Source organism: Papio anubis, chromosome 20, assembly GCF_008728515.1.
Source record: "Papio anubis isolate 15944 chromosome 20, Panubis1.0, whole genome shotgun sequence".
NCBI classification, from domain to species: Eukaryota; Metazoa; Chordata; class Mammalia; order Primates; family Cercopithecidae; genus Papio; species Papio anubis.
The window spans coordinates 29,350,327-29,365,889 of NC_044995.1; the positions used below are offsets into that span (position 1 = coordinate 29,350,327).

Below are 15,563 nucleotides of genomic sequence, written 5' to 3' on the forward strand. Positions count from 1 at the left end.
GGATAAGAGGGAGGGGAAGAAGGAGGAAGAAGAGGATGGAGGAAGGAAGGAAGATGGAGGAGGGGAGGAAGAGGAAAGAAGGAAGAGGAGGAGAATGGAAGGAAGGAGGAAGGAAAATAGGAGGAAGGAGGATAAAGAAGAGGAAGGAAGGAGGAAGGGAGGAAGAAAGGAAGAAAGAGGAGGAAGGGTTAATGAGTGCCGAAGAGGGAGATGAAGGAGAAGAAAATTAATGGAGGAAGAAAGAATGAGGGAGTAAAATGAGAGGAGGATGATGAGATGGAAATGGAGGAGGAGGAGAAGAAAAGAAGAGGAGGAGGAGAAGGAGGAGGAAGAGAGGAACAGGAGGAAGGGGGAAGAGGAGGTGGAGGATCAATAAAAGGAGGAGGAGAAAGAGTTGGAGAAGGAGAGGAAGAAGGAAAAGAGAAGGAGGAAGAAGAAAGGAGGAAGAGGAGGAAAGAAGGAGGAAGGAGGGATGAGGAAGAAAGAAGGAAAGGAGGGAAGGCAGGAGGAAGGAGGGAGGAAGGAAGGAGAAGGAAGGAGAAGGAAGAAAAGAAAAGGAGAAGGAGGAGGAACAGGAGCTGATGATGACATTGCCATGATGGTACGTAAGAGAAACAGCCGATGACGCCGAGCGCGGATGATGGCCGCTGTTGCCGCCAAGATATAGCCGAAACAACAGCCGAGCAACACGCCGAAGATGATGCCATGGTACGAAACAAGCCGACAGCCGATGATAATACGCGACGATGACAATGATGACGTAAGAGCAATGGAACTGTTGTTGATGAAAGAGAAATATGCCGTGAGATGATGATGATAAACAGCCGACAATGATGATATTGTTACGCGCCGAAACATAACATAACAGATGACAATATTACGCGAATGATGATAAATGCACATACCGACAAGAGAATGATGGCTGATGATGACAATGACATGAAATATAATCGGCGGTACGATGATGACATGTTTATGATTGGCAGCCATATTATTGCGCCGGCGCCGATGCGATGATGATGATGATATATTGCCGTTTACACGACAGCCTAAGCGCCGATGGAACATATAGTACGATGATGACAAGAGGGGCAGGATGACAAATATATTATGATGACAAGATAAAACACGGACGAGAAAATGAAATGATGATGAGAGAAAGAAAAAAGAGGAAGAAGATAGGATAAGGATGAGGAGGAGAGAAAGAGAAGTAGGGAGGAAGGATGGGGTGGAGGAAATGGAGGGAAGGAAAAGGTGTAATAGAATAGGAGGAAGAAGAGGAGAAGAGAAGGAGGAGGAGAAGAGGAGAATATGGAGGAGGAGGAAAGAAGGAGGGAGAAAAGGAGGAAAAGAGAAAAAGAAGGAAAAGGAGGGAGAGCAGAGGAGAAGGAGGAAGAGAGGAGGAGAGCAGGAGGAAGAGCAGAGGAGGAAAGAGGGAAAATGGAATGAACGGTAGACCCTGGATGGATGGACAGGTGGAAGGAATTAGGGGTCTGGAAGGGAAATGGAGCGGAAAGGAATGGAATAATGGAAACATGGATAAACATGGACAGACAAACACACGCCAGATCAAGAAAACTTATTCCTCACTCTTTTGAACACACTCCTCACCTTATTCCTCAGGGTTAGAGAACAGCTGTTTTCAGCTATTCTCTCCCAAAGCTATGCAGAGCCTTCTGACCTTTCAGAAGGCCTGCTCCTTCTTCTACAGTTACTCCCACCACTCTGACTGATCTCCCACATCTCCCAATTTTCTTTTTCTTTTCTTTCTTTTTTTTTTTTGGCATCAGGTTTTGTTGATTGAAGAGTATGGTTGTGTGCAGCAACAGGTTTGACAGGAGCAGCAGTTACAGCTTGTGTTCTGGCTCTGCATGCTAGAATTAGTAACTAGCATAAGATAAACGTGAGTATGATCAGTAATATTCTTTCCCAATCAAGCAGTGACCCCCAGGAGAGAGGATCTATTCAGGAGAGGTGTTTTTGCACATTGTTCTATAGGGCTGTTACTGAGAAACCCCACCATGGGTATATTAATCCCTCCTAGCCAGGCAGTCGCATTGTTAAAAGCTGGGGAAGAGGTGTACACCCAAGTAACAGGGTGGAAGAAAAGCGGATCTAGAAGATGGGCCTAATAGAGTGTAGCAGGTAAGGGTTTCAGGCAGAGTGAGAGAATAAGAAAAACTAATACCCTGTGAGAGTTGCAATGTACAACAGAGAGCATAGCAAGGAACAGATTATCTGGAGTGAATGATGTTTTTGTTTGGAGCAGAATTTGTTCATTCTCCTGAGTTGTCTTTTTCAGCATAATGTCCAGAGCCTGTGGTTGTCTGAGGAAGCCACATCATCTGGGGCTGCGGATCCAGCAGGGTTATTTCTTTTATTTTTGGTACCAGGTTTGGTCTCAGCCACACCATAGTATGACTTAATGCATCACACTGGAATCCAAAGAGGACCTGAGGGAAAGTGAACAGAAGCATATCATCTTCCCCATGTTAACAAATCATTTGGACCACACCATACATTACTATTTACATCTCCATAAAATTGAAGGTTTTATATCTTGAATGATTTTTGCAAAGTGCTTTTTTGTAGCTGATTGAAATTCATCATCCAAATTTAAGAAATTAAGGGTAAATAAGGCCTGTGCCAATATTATTGCAAGGCTGTTACTCACATTCCACCTTTTTTGTTTTCTGAGCATATTTTTAGGGGTGTAATGGGCACGTTCTACCATGGCCTCTCATTGGGAGCTATACGAGACACCCATGGACTGTTGGATGTTCTGTTTGTGACAAAATTGTTGAAATTGTGAGCTGGTGTAAGCTGGACCATTATCAGTTTTAATTTTTTGGATCACCCCATGAACGCAAACGTTAAAAGAAGATGTTTAATAACATATCGGACAAACTGTCCAGAAACAGCATGAGTGCTAATTAGGTGGGAATTGGTATCAATGGATACTTGTACATATCTTAGTTTTTCAAATTCAGGGACGTGCATAACATCTGTTTTCCATATCTGATTAGGTTCTAATCCTCTAGGGTTAACACCTTTTGAAGGAGGGGGTGTGCCTGTGAGCTGGCAATCTGGGCATTGTAAAACAATTTGTATAGCCAGTTTTTTAGTAAGTTAAAATTCTTTAGTTAAGTTTCTCCAATTTTGGTGAAAAAATTGATGTGATTGGGTGTCTTGGTCAAGCAGTGACATCATAACCTACAGGTCTGCTTGATCATAGGCATGAACTAGTGGACTGGACAGTGAGCTGTGGGCCTGAATCTTTGTAATAAAAATAGGATGTGTTTGTTGAACCAGCAATCACTGAAGAAAAAAAAAAAAGGGCACACAAGGTGAGCTCAACAGTGGACTTAATGAAGGCTGTTTTGAGGTTTTGCAATAAATAAAGTAGTTTATCAGTGAGAAAGACGCATGTTCTTTTTCTTTTCTTTCTTTCTTTTTTTTTTTTTTTTTTGTTTTTGAGATGGCGTCTTGCTCTGTAGCCCAGGCTGGAGTGCAGTGGCGCATCTTGGCTCGCTGCAACCTCCGCCTCCCAGGTTCAACCAATTCTCCTGCCTCTGCTGTCTGAGTAGCTGGGAATATAGGTATGTGCTACCACACCCGGCCATTTTTCATATTTTTAATAGAAATGGGGTTTCACTGTGTTAGCCAAGATAGTCTTGATCTTCTGACCTTGTGATCCACCTGCTTCAGCCTCCCAAAGTGCTGGGATTATGGGTGTGAGCCATCGCACCCAGCTGAGAAGGGCATGTTCTACATGGCCCACATAGAGAGTTCTATCTGAAGGTCTAGAGATAGGGGGAGGACTATTTTGAATTGTTTTTTACTTAAGGGTGTTTTTGTGAAATCCAGGTCATAACCTTGCAATTGATTGCACTGTTTGGAGCCTGTATAGATGACTTTACTACTAGCTGGACATAGGGAGATGGTGTTTTAGTCCTGGTATGTGAGCAAAAAACCCATTCTAGGAGGTGCAGCTCTGGGGCTATCTATCCTATTAATCCTGTTGGGGAATGTTTAGTAGGAAATACAAATAATTGGACTTAATATCGTAGGTCTATTCAACCTAGTAGCATCTGAGTAATAGCTTGCTCTATTTCCTCAATTTTCCTTTTTGCAGTGGGAGGTCAAATACCTGGGAGAGTCCAGGGCTGCATTGCCCTTTAGGATAGAAATCAAGTTCTGGAAATTATCAGTAGTTATGCCCAAGGTGGGGCAAAGCCAGTTAATATCACCCAGTAGTAATGTTTGATAATCATTTAAGGTGTGTAAGTTGTTATTATTCAATGTAACCTTTTGAGGTCTTACTGACCAGAAAGTTAGTATGTATCCAAAATGTTTCCAAGGGGAAGACATCTGTATCTTTTCAGGTACTATGAGTAAACATCTAAACTGTGTATTCCTTTTGAAAGAGGCATATAAACTCAAAAGTATTGGCTCCATTGGGGCTGCCAGTAAGATGTCATCCCTACAGTGGATGATCTTGCAATTAGGAAATTCTTTTCTACTAGGGAGCAAATCCTGATTTACATGATACCGACACATGGTAGGACTGTTCAGCATTCCTTGAGGAAGTAATTTCCAATGACTCAGCAAGCTGACCTTTCATTATTGATAGCTGGTATTGCAAATGCAAATTTTTCTTTGTCCTGTTCTGCAAGGAAAATAGTAGAAAAGGAGTCTTTTAAGTCAATAATGACTAAAGGGCAATCTCAAGGAATTGCCATGGGGGAAGGGAGCCCCAGTTGAAGGGGCCCCATAGGTTGTAAATTAGCATTGATAGCAAGTAAGTCATGAAAAAGTCTCCATTTATTAGACTTCTTGTGAATGATGAAAATGGGCAAATTCCAATAGCTGTTTGATGGTTCTTTGTGGCCAGCTTTTAAATTGATCCTCACCTAATTCATGGGCTCATTGTAATTTTTTTCCCTTTAAAGGCCACTGTTCTAGCCACATAGGATTTTGAGAGAGCCATGTCAGGGGTAGGGGAAAAATCAAAAGAGTGGCCGTTGCTAGAAAGGGGTCTGATATTGCCTCAGTTAATCTTCTCCTAAATGGGCTAGTGGATCCATTTTCTCTAATACTTTTTTTTATTTCTTCATAAGTGATGAAAGCAATGGGTTCATGTACCCAATGGCCTTATTGATCTCCCATCACCAAGCAGGCCGAGAGCTTCCCTTCTAATGCCGCTTGCCTAAGGCAGGGCCCCATAACTGTAGTGTTTCCCTTTCCTTCTTCCCAATTTATTGGAGGAGGGGGCTCAGAGAAAATCTCTGTCTAATCTGTGACACCTTTACCTGGTAACAGTAGGGCTGAGGGAGCAAGAGGAGATGGTAAAGTAGATGATAGTTCTTCCTCCCTTCCCTTTTTAGGCTCTTCTGTGTAGAGTGGGGCCAGAGCAGCCCTATCTAAGGCCCATAATGTTAAAGATGCTACTGGGAGCTGTTACTGTTGTGCATGATGTCATTTAAGATTCCTTTTCGCTTGTTCCCAGAGCTGTAGGTCTAGTGTGCCTTCTTCTGGGAACCATGGGTTATGGAAAACAATAGTTTTCATTAGGTCCCTTAATTGGGGCTCCAAGACCAAGGCTTTGCTAACTTTAAGAAGCTGTTTCAATATCTTTATGCACTGTTGCTGTTGAGTGGATAACTGTTGTCCCATGATAAAACCCTAGCTTGAAAATCCCTTCAAACTTGAAAATCCCCAGTGGACATCAATTACTTAATGCGCTGTAACTTCACTTCCATTTTTGAGAGTTTTGTCATGATCCATTGCCATGTTCCTCACATGGGGCACCACCAATAGCCTTTATAGTCTCAGCCATAGTCATCCTAGCCACTGCTAGTGTTGCTGTTCCATCTATTACTGAAACAGTAAAAACAGGTTTTTTTGTTTTTTTTTTTTTTGTTTTTGGATAGCCTGGCCAGAAATGTGTGTAATGAATTTCTCCTATAGCAGGGAATAGATAAAAAAAATTATTGCACATCTGCAAGCCCTTGAGGCTCCCTTGGCATATGTAGGAAAACGACAAGATGCACTGGCATTCTGACAGCAATAACACTGGGAATGTAAGCATATTTGTGTCACCTCTCTACCATGGAATTGATCAATACATAGTTGGGATGAGATGAAACAACAACTCTGGGGAACCTTACATGATAATGTAACAGCAGATGTAAAGCAACTTAAAACAACAGTTCAAGAATCCCTAAACACCATAAATCTACATGCCCAACAAGCAGTCATATGGAAGGATGTGCAAGAACATGTCTCCTAAATAGACCCCCTCTCCTGGGGGTCACTCCTTGATTGGAAAAGAATAATACTGATTATATTCATATTTGTCTTATGTTATTTAGTAATTCTAGGATGCAAAGCCTGAACATGAGCTGTAACCACTGCACCTGTCAAACCTGTGCCTGTACATACCTGTACTCTTCAATCAACAAAACCTGAGGCAAAAAACAGAAAAGGGGGAAATGTGGGAGATCAGTCATAGTGCTGTGAGAAACTATAGGGAAAGGAGCAGGCCTTCTGAAAAGTCAGAAGGCTCTGCATAGCTTTGGGGTATAATATCTAAAGGCAGTTTTTCTCTAACCCTGAGGCAGAGGGTGAGGAGTATGTGCAAGGGAGTGAAGGGGAAGTTATCTTGATCAGGCTTGTTTGAAGTTGTCCAGGAACTGACCTTTGATCATCCCTGAAAGGGAAACAATAAATGTTAATTACCTACAGATTGTGTTTGCTCCAGGCTTTGGCATTTTGCCTGCACTGACTAAAAGCAAGCAGCTTGAGCTTCTCGTGACTGAACTCTGGCCACTTGAGCCAGGTAGTCCCCTAGTTGATCTTACAATGCATACCTGTGTCTGAGTACTCATTTTATCCATCAGCCAGGGTCTGTGGGACAGACCCGGTACTTGCCTTATCACCCAGGCTCGAGTGCAATAACACGATCTCAGCTCACTGCAACCTCCACCTTCTGGGTTCAAGCGATTCTCCTGATTTAGCCTCCTGAGTAGCTGGGATTGCAGGCATGCACCACAACACCCAGCTAATTGTTGGTATTTTTAGTAGATACAGGGTTTCACCATTTTGGCCAGGCTAGTCTTGAACTCCTGACATCATGATTCACCCACCTCAGCCTCCCAAAGTCCTGGGATTACCAGTGTGAACCACCATGCTCAGCAGGTAATGTTGCCTTTTATGCTTGGGCTGTGCCCTTAGAAGGCATTGAGACATATGGCTGAGCCCACCACTAACCTGATGTGAGTTCTCTGCCTAAACCCTGACCACAGGGAGCATTGTGACATATTTCTTGACCCATTACAATCTCTCCTATGATCAAAGCTCAGGTAAATGCCCTTTTACCTATGTGAAGTGACATTTCTCTTCTGCCTTGTCCATGGCCACAGATTAGAGATTGACTTATTGCTGAAACAAGCAAAACAGTGATATAATTATTCTGCCTGGTCCCTGCACACAGGAGTCACCGTGATATTTGTTTGGGCCTCCCACCTAGATGATGTGACTCTTTTCTTCTGGGGTTTGTCCACAGTGGGAATTGTGATATGCCACGTGATGAAGCTCCTATGTGATGTGACTCTTCCTCATTCTTGGCTTCTTTCCACTGGGGTGACTGGAACATAAAGCTGAGCCCAGCACCTAGGCTATATCTCTTCTCTTGTTTATGAGTCCTACCCATGAGGGGCATTGTGACATATCTCTAGGCTTCTCACCTAGGTAATGTGACTTTGTGCCTAGGCCCTCCCTTCAAGGGTATTGTGAAATACTGCTGGACCAAGAACCTAGGTGAAGTGACCCTCTGCTACTGCTTGGAGTGTGCTTAAGAAGAAATTGTGGGCCGGGTGCAGTGGCTCAAACCTGTAATCCCAGCACTTTGGGAGGCTGAGGCAGGTGGATCACGAGGTCAAGAGATTGAGAACATCCTGGCTAACATGGTGAAACCCTGTCTCTACTAAAATTATAAAAGATTAGCCAGGCGTGGTGGCATGCACCTGTAATCCCAGCTACTCAGGAGGCTGAGGCAGGAGAATGGCGTGAACCTGGGAGGCGGGGCTTTCAGTGAGCTGAGATCGTGCCACTGCACTCCAGCCTGGGCAACAGAGCAAGACTCCGTCTCAAAAAACCAAAACAAAGCAACAACAAAAAAGAAGAAATTGTGATGTGCATTTAGGTGCATCCAGCACCCTAAGTGATATTACTCTCCTCTCCTTCCTGAGACCTGCATGCATCATGTATTTCAATATATCTGTGGGTCTAACAACATGGTGATGTGACTTTCCTGCATGGGCTGTCACACAGAAATATTCTAACACATGTTTTTGTTTATTATCTTGGTGATGTGACTTTTCTACTCTGCTTGAGCACAGCCAAAAGAAAAGATTGTGACTAGCCACTGGACCCAGCACCTAGGTGATGTGAGTCTCTTCACTTGCCTGAGACCTGTGTATTTTGTTATTGTGACATGCCACTGAAACAACAAACACCTAGGGGTTGGAGGGCTTCTGCCTGAGCCCTTCCCACGGAGGGTCTTGGGATGTATTTTTTTATCCATTACTTGGAGATGAAACTCTCTACTTCTGCCTGCAATCTGCACAGTCCACCAACCTTTAGAATTGTCACCTTATCTGCCATAGAAGAGATTGTGACATATTGCTGGGCCCATCAACCAGGTGTTTCATCTGTCCTGTCTGGGCTTTGCCCACGGTGAGCCTTGTATCTGAAGCCAGCACCCGGGTGATCTTATTCTTCTGCCTGTGCCCTGCTTTCAGGAGAGGATTGTAACATCTCCGGTTGAGGACCCTGTGATGTGACTCTCCTGGCTGGTGCATGCTCTCAGGGAAGATTGTGACAAAACTCTGGTCCAGCACACGGTTGATGTGACTCTTGTGCTTGTTCTCTACTCACAGGTGGAATTGTGACATATAACTTGGTCAAGTACACAGATGTAATGATGACTTTCATACCTCGAAGAGCCAGTAGGAGAGATAATGTTGCTCATAGCTATGTTTAGGAAAACAAAAAATCCTGGGTCTTCCTTCTGTATGAAAGTCATAGAGAATTACCACTCTCTCACATATATAAGGCCACAGTGTGTTACAGAGAACGTCATAAAAGAGTTCACCATGCATATGAGATTGTGTTTGTCCTATGCACAGCCAAGCAACCTTTAGAATTGTCACCATCACATATGGACAGAGTCCACTGGTGAGGTCCTGAATCTCACATGAATGCACTCCACAGTTGAAACTTTGTCATGTGTGAACATCTGGCCACAGATGAGATGGTGACTCATTTCTAAACCCACCTCATAAGAAGGTGAGGACTCTCTCCTCTAGACTCAGCCAATTAGAGAGATGTTGACTCTGGGCTTAGAAAAACAGAAAAGATTCTGGATTCCCTTCTTGAACAAAGGTCACAGAGGATCACCACTCTTGTATATTGAATAAAACCCTCAGGTAACACGGTGAGTGTCATAGGAGTGCACAGCACACAGGTGAGATAGTGTCTCTTGAATGCATGCCCAGGAGACAATAAAGATTGTCATTCTCCCACATAAACATATCCCACTGTTAAGGTTCTGAATCCCAGACATGGAGACTGTGAAAGTTGGAGAATTGACTCTCATATGTGGCCCGGTCCACAGGTGGGCAGGTGACCCTCAGATCAAGAATTCAGCACACATATGAGGCTGTGACTGCACCAATAGAACACAGTCTGCAGAAGAAATGGTAGCTCTTTTGCAAAAATTCTATCAGTTATTGAGATTGTTATTCATGAACTTAGACCCAACATACAGGAGGTGTTGACTCTCATATCTAGAACACGGACATGTGTGGAATTTCTAATCTCATTCCTGGACTTTCCTTCAGGCGTGATTGTGCCTGCTAAGCATTTTAGTGATTTGACTCTCCTGCCTTGGCTCAGCCCACAGATAAGACTGTGACATATCTCTGTACTCTGCACCTCAAAGAAGTGACTCTCTTTTCCAGGCTTGGTGCTGCCCACAGGTGTCATGGTGACATATGACTAGGCTTTCCACCTAGGTAATGTGAGTGTTTTTTCTTGTTTTGGCACTGCCCACAGGGTGCATTCTGACATATTCCTAAATTCTGCACTTAGGTTACATGATTCCTTTTTTTTTTTTTTCTTTTTTTTGCCTAAGACCTGAATATTTTGCATAGTATAACATATTACCAGGCCCAACACCTATAAAATGGGATGCTTCTTCCTGGGCCCTTTCTACAGAGGGCCTTGTGACATATCTCTGCATCAATCACCTAGGAGATGTGACTCTCCATTATTGCCCGCACTCTGCTCACAAGAAAAATTACAAATTATCACTAGGCCCAGGTACCTGGTGATGTGTCTCTCTTGCATGTGCCTTGACTATAGAAATTGTTATTAGCTATTCCTGGGCTCAGCACCCAGGTGATGTGACTCTGCTCCCTGTGCTTTGCTTTCATGAGAAGGTTGTAACGTATTCCTGGCTGAGTATTAAAGTTATGTGACAGTCCTGTCTGGTCCCTGCCCTCAGTAAAAATTGTGATGTATTCCTGGCCAAAAACCCAGGTGATGTGACTCTCCTCCTCTCTGCCTATTCACAGGTGGGATTGTAAAATATATTTTGGCCTAGCTCACAGGTACAATGGTGACTCTCATACCTCCATCCATCTAACAGGAGAGATGCTGTCTTTTATAGCTAGGCCTACGGTAATGATTCTAATCTTGGGTCTCCTTTTTTTACAAAGTCATAGGGAATTACCACTTTCTTGCATACTCTATAAATCCCTTGTGGTACAGAGAATGTCACTCCAGGGTTCAGCACACAGGTGAGATTGTGGTTCTTATGTGCAATGTGCACACCCCACCAACTGTTAGGATTGTCACCCTCACACTCGGATAGAGCCCACTGGTGAGGCCCTGAATTTCACACAGACACAGTCCACAGTAGAAATTGTGAACCTTCATATGTGAACATCCAGCCAGAGTTGAAATGATGACTTATTTATAAACCCAATACATTGGCAGGTGAGAATTCTATCTGAACCCATGAAAATTCTACCTGGGCTTAGGGCTAGAGTGAACACAGTTTACAGGAGGAATGAAGAGTCTCAGGCTCCAAATCCACAATCCAGTTCATTGGTGAGTTCATCACTACCTTACTTAGACCCAACATAGAAAATGTGGTGACTCTCATACCTAGAACTGGGACCTGTGTGGGATTGCTAATTCATTACTGGATGTTCCTGGTGGAGTGATTGTTACATATGCCTATGTTCAGTACCTGAGTGATTTGATTTTGCTGCCTGGTCTCAGTCCGAAGATAAAGTTGTGATATATCACTGGATCCAGCACCTCGGTGCTTTGACTCTCCTTTTTCTGGGGGTCCCCACACATTTTGTATATTGTCAATGATTGCTGAATTCTGCAGCCATGTTTTGTGACTCTTCCAAATGTGCCTTACATGTTGTGCCATACTGGGGCTCAATATGTCACATTAGACATTGTTACATATTGCTGGGTTTAACACCTAGGTGATATAACTTTTCTTTTTCCCTTGGCCTGCCTTCAGGGGACCTTGTGACATAACTCAATGCCCATCACCATGGTAATGTACTCTCTTCTCCTGCCTGGTCTCTGATCACAGAGAAATTGTGACACATTACTGGCCTAGCAGCTAGGTGATGTGACTCTCCTCTTTTTCTCAGGCTCCACACATTTGGGTATTGTGACATATTGCTTAGGTGCTCAACACCTAAGGGATGGGAGTCTCCTACTTGGGACCTTCCTACAGGGGACACTGTGACATGTATCTGCATTCCTCACCCAGCAGATGTGACTTTCCTTTTCTGCCTGCACTCTGCCTACATGGAAATTTGTGGCACATTGCTGTTGTCAGCAACCAGATGATGTAGTTCTCCTGCCTGGGACTTTATTACAGGAAAGATGATTGACATATTACTGAGCCCAGCATCCAGGTGATGTGACTCTCTTCTTCTGCTGGTCCCTACTTACAGGGAAACTGTAGCATATTGCTACACCCAGCTCCTAGCTTATGTGACTCTTCTATTCATTTAGGTTTTGCCTTCAAGCGACACTGTGTCATATTGCCGGGCCCTGCCATGAAAATTTGTGACTCTTCTGCCTGTGGTTTGCCCACTTGGGCCATTGTGACATGTTGCTGGGTTCAACACTCAGGTGATGTAACTTTTATCTCTGGGCCTTGCCTACAGGGACATTTTTAAATGTCTTTGTGGCAGGGCATGGTGGCTCAAACCTGTAATCCCAGCACTTTGGGAGGATGAGGCAGGTGGATCACAAGGTCAGGATTCAAGACCAGCCTGGTTAATATGGTGAAACCCTGTCTTTACTAACAACAACAAAAAATAATAGTGACACTTAGAAAAACAGCTGGGCGAAGATGCCCAGTCCCAGTTACTCGGGAGACTGAGGCAGGAGAATCACTTGAATTCAGGAGGCAGAGTTTGCAAAGATCATGCCACTACCCTGCCTGGGTGTCAGAAAAGAGGGTCCAATTCCCAAAAAAAAAAAAAAAAGAAAGAAGAAAGCAAAGCAGCAAGTGCCCGCACCAACCTACAAAGACAAATGGATTCTGTGGCTTCATCTGTCTCTGCTCACAGGAAGAACTGAGACATTTTACAGCATGTAGCTGATTTATTTTTTAGTTTTTAGTTTTTCCTGCAGGAAAGATTGGGCAATGTTACTGAACTAGGCACCAAAAAGATATTACTTTTATTTTTCTTAGTCTTGCCCACGTAAGACATTTTGTCATGTTCCTGGGCCCTACACGAAGATGATGTGAGTTTTCTGCCCATCAACTATTTTATGTGACTCTCCTCTCTCATCTTCACCTTGTCCATGGGTTAGACTGTAATATATCTTTGGGCCTGGGTCACGCTAACAGAAGCGAGGGTGACTTACTGCTGGGTCCAGCACACAGGGGATGTGATTCTTCTTCTTGGTTCCCGCCCAACTGGTCACTGTGATGTATCTCTGAGACAATCACTTAAATGATAGGTCTCTTCTTTCTGGATCTGTCCACAGTAGGAAATGTGACATATCACTGGGCCAAGCACCTATGCGATGTGAGTCTCCTCTCAAGCCAAGACATTGCCTAATGTAATTGTGCCATATAGCTGGGCCCAGCTGCTGCATTAGCTGACCCCATCTTTTCCCGAGTCCTACAAAACAATAGCATTATATGATATTTCTGGGCCTTTTACCTAGGTGATGTGACTTTTCTTTCTGGTATGTCCTCTGAAGGGTTATTGTGACATGTTGCTGGGTGTGACATTTAGGTGATGTGACTTCTACTACTTGGTCTGACCAAAAGGGGATTGTGATGTATCATTTGGCCCAGCGCCTATGTGATGGGACTCTTTTTTCTTGTCTAGACCCTACAAACATTTTGCATTGTGACATATAGCTGGGTCTGCCACCCAGGTGATGTGAATCTTCTACATAAGCCCTGGTCACAAGAATATTCTGGAATATCTTTTCATTCATCACCTAGGTAGTGATGTGACTCTTCTTCAGCCTCTACACTGCCACAAGGGAATTGTGATGTATCACTGGACCCAGCACTTAGATGATGTATCACATCTTTTGACTGGACCTTGCATATTTTGCAAATTGTTACTTTTACTGGGTCTGGCATTACGGGATGAGAGGTTCCTTCCAGGGCCTGCCAACAGATGGTCTTGTGACATATTTTGGCATCCATCACCTATGAAATATGACTCTCCTCACCTACATGCACCATGCACAAAGAAAAGATGGTAACATATCACTGGGATCAGCCACCAGGTGTGTGTCTAACCACTCAGGGTGTTTCTCAAAGAGAGTGTTGTAATATATCACTGGGCCCAGCACCTAGGTGATGCGACTTGTGGCCCGTGCCCATCTTTTCCTTCCTTCTTTCTTCCTCTCTTTCCTTCTTTCTTTCTTTCTTTTCTTTTTTTTTTGACAGAATCTTACTCTGTCACCCAGGCTGGCACGATCTTGGCTCACTGCAACCTCTGCCTCCTGAGTTCAAGTGATTCTCCTGCCTATCCTCCTGAGTAGCTGGGGCTACAGGCGTGTGCCACCAAGCCGAGCTAATTTTTGTAGGAGTTTTACTAAGTTGGCCAGGCTGGTCTTGAACTCCTCATCTTAGGTGATCTGCCCACCTCTGCCTCCCAAAGTGTTGGGATTACAGGTGTGAGACACTGCACCCAGCCAAAGGTTGTGTTTCTTAAAAGAACATCCTGCTGCCTGTTATAATTGTAACCCCAACATGGACAGAGCCCACTGGTGAGGTCCTAAATCTCATATGCAGATGCAGTCCACAGTTGGGATTGTGACTGAGATATGCAAACATCCAGCCAGGAATGGCTCATTTCTAAAGCTACAAATGATGACTCACTTCTAAATGTAGCTCATAGGCAAGTGAGGACTTTCCTAAATGGATCAGCCAATTGGAAAGATGTTGACTGTCATTCCTGGGCTTAGAGCCACATGTAGAATCATGGGTCCATACCATCACAAATGTCTTGGAGTAGATTGCAACTCACATGCATATTGAATAAAGTATGGGGGATCAGTCAGAGTGGTGGAAAAACTATAGGGAAAGGACGCTAACCTTCTGAAAGGCCAAAAGGTTCTGCAGATCCCTGGGGAAGAATAGCTGAAGGCAGCTGTTCTATAACCCTGAGGCAGAGGGCAATGAGTGGATATAAGGGAATTTAAGGGAATTTATCTTAAACAGGCTTGTGTACTTATGTTGACCAGGAACTGACCTTTGACCAACTGCCCGTGATGTTCCCTGAAAGGGGAACTATAAATGTTAATTACCTACAGGTTGTGTTGGCTCCAAGTATTTGACATTGTGCCTGCAATGAACAAAAGCAAGCAGCTCCAGCTTCTCGGTGCTGCAATCTGGTCACTAGAGCTGGGCAGTTCCCTAGCTTCTTTAACACTGTATATCTTTGTCTTAGTACTTATTTCATCTGTCAGCCAGGATCTGTGGGACAGGACTGGCAGGTGGTGCCCCATGTGGGGAGCGACACAACGGATCATGACAGAACCCTCCAAAATGAAAGGGAAGTGACTGCACAGTAAGTAATTGGTGCCTGCTGGGGATTTCCAAGTTCAGATGGATTTTTTCAAGCCAGGGTTTTATTTATTATTATTATTATTATTATTATTATTATTATATTGAGATGGAGTTTCACTTTTGTTTCCCAGGCTGGAGTGCAATGGCTCAATCTTGGCTCAAGAAAACCTCCACCTCCCAGGTTTAAGTGATTCTCCTGCCTCAGCTTCCCGAGTAGCTGAGATTACAGACATGCACCACCACGCCTGGCTAATTTTGTATTTTTTAATAGAAATGGGGTTTCTCCATGTTGGCCAGGCTGGTCTTGAACTCCTGACCTCAGGTGATTCACTCACCTAGGTCTCCCAAAGTGCTGGGATTACAGGCATGAACCACTATGCCCAGACTAAAGCTAATTTTATCATGGGAAAAC

General features: G+C 43.9%; 1 long non-coding RNA gene across 1 annotated transcript; it reads right to left on the reverse strand.

Annotated features, from left to right (window-relative positions):
* Positions 1–1,770: 1,770 nt before the first annotated feature.
* Positions 1,771–7,959, reverse strand: LOC110741843. The gene is made up of 5 exons (XR_004180477.1): positions 7,528–7,959; positions 7,381–7,443; positions 4,557–6,712; positions 2,189–2,453; positions 1,771–1,874 (listed from the first exon to the last, which is right to left on the reverse strand). It is a non-coding gene; the product is annotated as an uncharacterized LOC110741843 (long non-coding RNA).
* Between the last annotated feature and the right edge of the window lie 7,604 nt (positions 7,960–15,563).